Source organism: Urocitellus parryii, chromosome 1, assembly GCF_045843805.1.
Source record: "Urocitellus parryii isolate mUroPar1 chromosome 1, mUroPar1.hap1, whole genome shotgun sequence".
NCBI lineage: Eukaryota > Metazoa > Chordata > Mammalia > Rodentia > Sciuridae > Urocitellus > Urocitellus parryii.
Window position 1 is genome coordinate 164,431,297 of NC_135531.1, and position 8,961 is coordinate 164,440,257.

The 8,961-nt window shown below is 39.7% G+C and overlaps 1 pseudogene; it reads right to left on the bottom strand.

The window, feature by feature from the left end:
• Positions 1 to 7,710: 7,710 nt before the first annotated feature.
• On the bottom strand, positions 7,711 to 8,647 carry LOC113176651 (olfactory receptor 2L13-like; annotated as a pseudogene).
• Positions 8,648 to 8,961: the final 314 nt, after the last annotated feature.

Below are 8,961 nucleotides of genomic sequence, written 5' to 3' on the forward strand. Positions count from 1 at the left end.
CAAAATAAATGTTTCCTTATGATGAGAAAACCTCATCTCCAAAATATCTGCTTAGTTAAAGGTAACCAAAAACAACTCAGCACAGTGATAGTGTTTTGACTTACATCATCTGAAATCCGGGACCGGGTTTTGAGAGAAATAGTTGTTTTTATTTACAACATTCCCACCCAATAGTCCATTGAGTTCTTTAAAATGTTTAAGCCCCAAGCTGTGCTCACACTCTGCCAGGCTAAGCAACTAGTGCTCAGACTGAGAAGCTGGCCTAGATCTCACCCAGCTCTCCTGATGTGATGAGCCAAAGGCACCAGGAGGGAGTTCTCAGAATACATTCAGTGCCCATGGCTCCCACCTCTAGTATTCTCTTATGCTAAACTCTCAGAGCTCCTCACCTTGAGAGCTGCTTCCTTATTGCTTTGCTCAGTCATCTCCCTCTGCCTCTTCCCTTGTTCCAGTAAAACAGACTCAAACATGCCACACTTACTTCTGGAGAGTGAGAAAGAAGGATGAACTGCTGCTCTGATGCACAGAACCTTCCTCCTTCGAGCCTTATATGTCCATCTTCCTCTAATGGATCCCCAGGGTCCAAGCCCATGGGAGAAAAAACTTGGTCATTTCACCTGACTTTGCTAGCTTCAAGGTGAACTTGGTTCAAGTGTGGAATAAATCAGCCAACCCACTCAGCTGCCATTCTCTCCTGCTGCCCAGAATTAGTTTCAAGAAGGATGAGCTCAGTCATTCCAGAACAGGATGAGGAGGTGTAGGGGTGTTAGGTCATGTCTACTAAATCCTCCTGTTTTGTAAGTTAAAACCTGAGGATCAGCAAGAATCAGTGTTGAGCTGGGTGTTAACAGCAATAGTAGTGAGAGCAATTACCTTCTATAGTCTAGTCAGATTCTAAAAATTGTGAGTAAATTAAATTATTTTGCAACAAAATACTCTCTTACACATGCAGAAAGGTAATTAACTGATTTTTGAGAATATTAATGAAGACAGAAATTCTCCAAAAACATTCCTATATAGGTGGTAATTACTGTTACAGATATCAAAGTAGAAAAAAAAAACATTTATTCTAATGAGCAGTCTTTGTTTCATCTGTACAAGATTCCAGAAGAGTCACTTTACAGTGCTGTCAACTCTAGGTACCTGAGAGTCATGCACAATAATTCCTCTTGCTGGTGGCCGGATGAAGCTGCAACCAGTTTTCTTAAGGACTGCCTCTGGACCTACAGAATCCATAATCTAAAGCTTCCTGGTAAAACTGACCTGATTCCTGGTTCACTCTGCAAGGTCAGGACCCTTAGGATATCTCAGGTGGAGAAGAAAAAAAGCAATTTCAATTTCTGCAAAACATGGTAGAGAGTGGTGAGGATCTTAGAGGAAGACATTTACTTGTTTATGTGTTAAATACTTAAATATCTATCAGTTCATTCTATTTAGAGACTTCAAATTACAATCAGATTTCATAGAAAAAATCCCTGCAAGCCAACATAGGAGGCTCTAATGGAAAATTACCACTCTTGCTGCATCTATACAGTCAATCAGACCAAATTTAATAACACCACACTCACTTTGGAATAGTTTTTCTTTGAGAAGCATTTTGATCCAAGAGAGGAGTTTGTAGGGAGAACATCTGTGCTTCAATGGAGCTGCATTACCTGGACTCTGAGACTGCATTATCTGGACTCTCTCCCCCTTGATCCCCAGTGCCTACCTTAGGACCTTGTATGTTATGAGTACATATTTAAATCTCTGTGATTCACTTATTCATCCCAATGATGATGATGATGCCTTTGATAAATCTATACTTTATCAATATATGAATCACTAAAATCAGGCATTTGCAGTATCCCAATTTTATCTCTAATTAAAAGTAGAGGATTAGAGGTCTATGCAATGAAATGAGGCACTGTGTCTCAAAATGTGGAAACACATTCTTCATTTTGAAGCAGGCAGTACTTAAGAATATTAATCCTTATGTAGAATATGTGCATCCTCAGCTTGATCTACAGAGTAATAAACTTATTCAGGTGCTTCTCTGTCAAAATATTCTCCAAGTAAGGACAATTTTCTATTGGAAATAACACGAATTCTCAGGTAGTAAGAACTATTTTTCATGAAGATATTTATGATCTGGTCAAGTTCAAGGTAAGGGACAATAAAGCCAGGTGTACAGGAAGCAAGAAGTTGTTCCAATAAGCATTACACACAAGAATAATATCAATTGTGCTTCTCCTTTCCAGAACTCTAAATCAGGACAATATTGACTGTCTCATGGCAAGTTTGTCCTTGGCACACAGATATAAAACACAAATGAAAGAGGTTTATAGTGTCAGTTGAGTTACTAATTTCAAACACTCTTTTTAACCTGCTAATAACTAAACTATTTAAGCTCTTTACATAAGTTATACAGAATAGTGTCTTTGTAATTCACTGGCCTCAAATTAATTCAGAATAACATTTACAAAAATAATTTTCAAGTTTTCTTTGCAAATTATCAGCAGCCTACTGTCATGGAATATCAATTGCTGCATACAGACTCAGGATCCTGCCTTAATTTTAGTAAAATACATTGGGGGAATAAGATTTGAAAATGTTCAGCTTATTAAATGTTTTGGCTTTAAGGTGGAGGTGAGATACTAAGATAAAGTATGCATCTTACCACCTTTGAGTGTTCAGTTCTGTGGTGTCTCAAGGGCATTCATGGTGAGCACAGCCATCAGCACCAGCCATGCCCAGAGGATTTTCATCAGCCCTAAGTGTAACTGCACCTAATAAACCGTGCCTCCCCCTCTCTCCTTTGTCCCAGCCCCTGGTTACAACCTCTAACTGTCTCCATGAATGTGATGACTGCATATTTCATGGAGTGAATTCATTCAATACCTGTCCTTTTTTAACTGGCTTATTTCACAGACTACACAGTCATCAGCATTTGTCCTTGTTGCAGTACTTGTCAGCACACACTTCTCTCTAACCCTGAATGGCTTCCACTGTGTGTAGACACCACAATCTGTTCATTGTTTCTCCTGTAAGTGGATATAGCTTACACACAGCAGTTTTACTGCCTACCTTGGTTTCTCTGGTACACCACAGAGTTGGAATCACTGAATCATTTACTAATGGTAGACTTACTATGTTAAGATTCACTCTGCTGTTTTCCACAAGGACAATATCACTTAAAATAGCCATAGGGCCATACAAAGTTTCCAATTTCTCACACCCTTCTCAGAACATTTATTCTGCGTTGTTTCTTGAATATGTGAAAGGGTGTCTGATTGTGAGTTTCATGGGCATTTCTCTAGTAATCCCTGATGGTGAGCATTTTTAATGTGCTTATTACCCATTTGTGTGTCTTCTTGGGTGAAACCAAAGCCTGTTTGGGTTCTTTGTTCACTCTCTGGTCTACGCTGTCTAAGGTGTGGGTGCCATGTGTTCTGCATTTCACTTCTTACTCGGTGCTAGAAATCGCTCCCTGTGCTGCGTGCAGCATTATCACTGACTCTGTTATATTTCCTTGTGTTATTTGTTCTTCTGGCGTCATATCCACCAAATCACTTTGAAGGACAGCACATTAAGTTTGCCTTTATGCTTTTATTCAACACTTTTTAGCTTCCACATGTTGATCTTTAATCGATTTGGACTTTTTTTTTCCTATGTGGTATAAGGTAAATATGAAGATTCAGTATTTACAAAATAATAACCAATCTTCCCATCAACTTTTATAGAAAAGACTTTACTTCCCACGTAGATGTTCATGGATCACTTTTCAAAGATAATTTGGTCACGTATGGGAGGGTCTATTTCTTGGCTCTACTATTTTCCACTAGCCTAAATATCTACCTGTATGCCACACCACACTGAAAATTTAGCAGTTAGCAACTCTTGAGATCAGGAAGTGTCAGCGTTGAAATCTTATGCTCCTGCTGCCCTAACTGCCATCATCTGAACCCAGTCCCAACCCTGTGTCTCAAGAGGGTGCAGTGAAACCATGAGCTTCTCCAAGAACTGTGTTTGTGTTCATGAAAAGGAAGAACTAATATCTCTGTCAACAGTTTGCTTGAGAGTAAGTGTGTGAGCCCTGCTTCTGAACTAAAGGGTAAGCAATGCTGCCACCAGCTTAGGCCCTCAGCTTTCATGCATGCCCAGATAAAATCATTTAAAATTTCAACATGGCAATAGCACAGCCATAAAACATAAACTTGGCCCTTCTATGTTGAAGAAGGAGGTGGATGAATAGGTAGCATGCTCTGAAACTGCCCTGAGAAGGGTAGAATCAGAGGGTAAGAAAGGAAAAAACATTATGTAAACCTGGGTACTGGAGAGAATGTGCTATGGTGGGAAGGTTTGTGTCCTCTCCCAAACAAAAATGCCACAATCCTAACCCCAAAGTAATGTTATAGGAGGTAGAACTTGTGGAAGGTGACTATTCAGTCGTAAAGCTCATGTGTCATAAATGGAATCAGTACTTTTGGAATATAGCTCGGTGGGAGCTGGTTCACCCTCCACCATGTGAGGATGCAGTAAGAAAGCACCATGTTTAACAAGGACACAGCCCTTACCATGCACTGAATCTGCAGCCCTCATGAGAGTGGGCTTCATAGCATCCAGGGCCATGAGGAATTTATTTACATTGCTTCTATGCTTCCTACCTTAGGAAGTCATGTTATCACAGCTTGAATGCACTAAGGTACAAATTCTGCTGTTCATCTCGATTGCTGTCCTTGGAAAGAACCTGAAGGATACTGAATTCAGCAGAGGTGCTGAGTGCAAGCCCTGTTCTCATTCCAGGCAGTGAATAATGGAGGGAACCAGGAGCCTGACCATTGTTCTCTGAAACACCATGGCCTTAGGAAACTTATGCATCTCTCTGAACTTAGTTTAGTGGAAAGAAAACTGGAGGGAATGTGTGCTATAATATCAGTAATGGGCTCCATGAGGCCCCTCTTGCCAATGTGGAAGCTGAGTTTGCAAAAGAGACAGACAAACTCCTGGAATGTCCAACTAAGGTACAGCTGAGATGCCAGAAGGATTATTCTGGGAACTGCCTCAGAAGGCCAAGCCCTTTGCTTTGAGACTCTAATTCTGTTCTTAGCATCCTTTGATGCAATTGCTGACATTATATTTAAAGTAATTTTACAGTTTGCTGCTGGACTCGTTTTTCAGAGTTTGCCAGGTTCCTGAGTAACTCCTGAAGATTCCTCTTCTTAATAAACCCTGAACCTTTCCTGTGTTCCCCAGACACCATAACATATACTGTTCATGCATCAGTATCCTGCAGTGCAATCCTAATTTTATTCTCAGATAGAAATCCTTTGTTAGAGATTCATATATTATTTTTAATTGATTTTTACACTGACATTCCTACAAAGATCAGAGACAAAGTAAGTTTTCATGCCACTAACTCTTTACTGACTGTAAATATGGAGAACTCCAAGACAATCAGAAATGACTTTCTGAGATCCTTTACCCTTCTAGGTCCTCTGGCCCAGGCAAATAATATGTTAATGCCCACTGTCATGTAACTGTACCCAGAGGCTCTTCTTACCCAGAAGTTCCTGACATTAGCGGGTGTCATGTAGAAGGAGTTAGCAGTGTTAACATTTCCCTAACTTCTATCACATCATCAGATTCTACTCAAAGGGGCCTTTACTGTTGGACCCTGATGTCTCTTGGGGAAAATTATCCAGTTCCTCTTCACCTCACAGTACCCCATTTCCTATGGCTTGTGCATCATTTCAGTCATTTGTAAAACAGCTGTTAATCTATACTCTTTATATTTTATTTCATGTTATTCATTTTTGTACCTCCAATTGTGACAGAAAGATTGTATAGCACCTGGTGTTTCTTTGGATGATTTTTTAATGCACAGTGTGTGTATATATATTTTTATCATATATTAATTTAGGAGAATTTTATTTAGGAAAAAAAACAAATGAGTACTTTTTTTCTATTTTCTTTTGAAGGAAGATTATCTTTCTCATCACAATTGTGGTTCAGCAGTGTGATAATGTGGACTGTAATAATGATAAATTTTTTGTTATATGATTTACCTCAACACTACAACTTATTTTATTACTTCTCTTTAAAGTCTGGAAGAAGAGCAGTTACTTCATATAGTAGAGGCTTTTGCAGTCTCTAATACTGAGTGCTTGCATCATTTTAGGTGACACAGTGTGGATATAAGTGTCCTGCAAGTTGGAGACCAGGTAGGCATTTGGGCCTAAAACTGAAACCTTCAATCTCATTGCTTCAGATCTAAATGATTATAGAATTTTCTTCCATTTACTCCTAAATATTTAAAGATGAGATCATCCTCCTCAGTCACTACTATCCTTCTCTTTACTTTCCATTGGATTTCTGAGTTATATGCAATCTGACATTTGTATCTGATTGTCTCAGCCCTGTTTGTAAGCAAAAGGGAATAAAAAAAAGAAATCCCTGCTGAAAAAGAAAAGAAAAACATTGAAAATATCTGGTGGCCCACAAAATCTTCAGACACACAGAAGAATCAGGCTGAATGTGTACATCAAAAACATGCTAAGCACATGCATGAGATAGAATTCATAGAAGTTATCACCTGGTCACACCTCAGCTAGATGTGCTGACTCACTCTAGGACTGTCAGGTCAAGGGACCTCAGGACAGCTCATAAGCCCAGGTTTGGGGAAATCAGACAGGACATGGGATGGAGAGTTACCTTTAGGAAAAAGCTGGGCATGTGACTGATGGCTTATGGAACTGACAGGCAGACAGATAAGAAAGGATGGGACACAGTGACACCTGCAGACACAGGCTGCCTGTGAGGCTGGGGAGGGACAGCCATGCACCTGAGAGAGGCACACTGTGTTGACTCCCCAGATGGTAGGAAAGAAGACCCCAAAGAGCTGCTCAGAGGAGCCACTGGTGATAAGAGCCAAGATGCATCTCCTACTGAAGTTAAGGACCAAGGCCAGTAATGCATCAAAAAATTTTAAAAAGACAATGAAAGAAAAGTATAGTATCAAAGAAAGAATATTTTTTCCATATTATGTGCAATGAGAATAATTAGAGATGTAATAATGTTGGACCCTAGGGGCCACTTGAAGTTCATTATTTCTACACGCATTTAAACTAAAATTAAAAGAAAACAAGTGGCTTTTTAAAAAGAGTTCAGAGTAGAATTCTTTATCCCAAATATAGGAACATAGAACAATAAGACACATCAGTTCGTAAACAAGAAGAGTTCAAGTCACCAAGAGGTCCTATTGTCCATAGACATTGGCAAAATTGACCTTGGGATATTTGAAATACATTAAGTGCAAGTTGGTATGGGTTCTAAAACTCCCACAAGGCTGTGCTAATTTAGAATGAAAATAAGGTATTCAAGAACAGTAATAATTCATGTCAAATATATAAAAATTATAATTGTCAACATGAGAAAAAATATTTTATTAATATTAGTATATGAAAAAAGAAATGTATACTATATAGTACAATATAAGTTTAATTTGTTAGTAGTAGCATTAACAATAACATTTTCTCTCTAACACATATAATAATTATTATATTTATACATTATAATCAATATATCATGTAATTAATTTTATTGATGAATATCTCAGTAGAAATCTCCTTATATGTGTGGATCATATTATACATCTATAGGTCAGCAGTGCTCGAGAGAGTTACAGTCTGTGTCAAAAGAGGCAATCCAGAGAAGCATGGACAGCCATGATCATTTTTTCCTCGAGGAGAGCATCCCCCACACTCTTCTCATGGCCCCCAGGACTTCCTTGTTCCTCAGGTTGTAGACAATGGGATTGAGCATGGGGGTGAGGATGGTGTAGAAGACAGCCAGGTTCTTATCTTCTGTGGGTGAGCGGACACTCTTGGGTCGGAGATAAGTGTAGACAAAAGGTGTGTAGAAAATATCACCACAGTTAAATGTGTGGAGCACGTGGTGAAGGCCTTTTTCCTCCCCTCTTTTGAGCGCATGTGGAAGACAGTAAAAAGGACCCGTCCATAGAGGCCGTGATGCCAAGGAAAGGAAGGAGGAGAAACAGGACTGCACTCACAAAGAGCATGTACTCATAGATTGAGGTGTCCATACAGACCAGAGGCATCATGGATGGGATCTCACATAAGAAATGATTGATGGCCCTAGACCTGCAATAAGGAAGATGAAGGGCATAGGTGGTATACGCCAGAGAGTGAATGGACCCCAGTATCCAGGTTCCTGTGATCATCTTCAAACACATGATTTTACTCATTCGGACAGGATAGTGGAGGGGGTGGCAGATGGCCACAAAGCGGTCATAGGCCATGGAGGCCAGGATTAAGCCTTCAGAACATGCAATGTTTATAAAGAAGAACATTTGCACACCACAGCCCAGGAAGGAGATGCTATTGTGGCCAGATAGGAAGTTATATATCATCTTAGGGACAGTGGTGGAGATGTACATCAGGTCCATGAGGGAGAGTTGGCTGAGGAGAAAGTACATGGGGGTGTGGAGCCGGAGGTCCAAGAAGATGAGGACAGTTATTCCGGAGTTCCCCACCAAGGCAAGAACAAATGCAAATATGATCAGGAGCAAGAGAAGTAGGCCAGTTTGGTTTAGGGGTAAGAGCCCCAACAAAATAAAATCCTTTGAAGTTTGGTTCCATTTCTCCATGAACACACACTTCTTTAATTCTTTGAGATGTAAACAAAATAAAAACTAAGAATTAACCTGAAAAAAAACAGAAGAGGAAAATAAAAAGAATCATCTTTGTTAGTGTTTGTTTAGAAAGAATTATATTTCTCCAATAGAACCTCAATGTTCCTGCCCAGTTCTCTCTGGTAACCACCTCAGCAGATCATAGACAAATGTAAGGCCTTAAGATATAAACTTGAGTACCACTTGTGTCAAACCCAATGAGGTAGCTGGAGCCTTCCTGCCTGCTGACTCTTGACAGGAGCATTCCTAGGACTATGCACCAGGCTCAG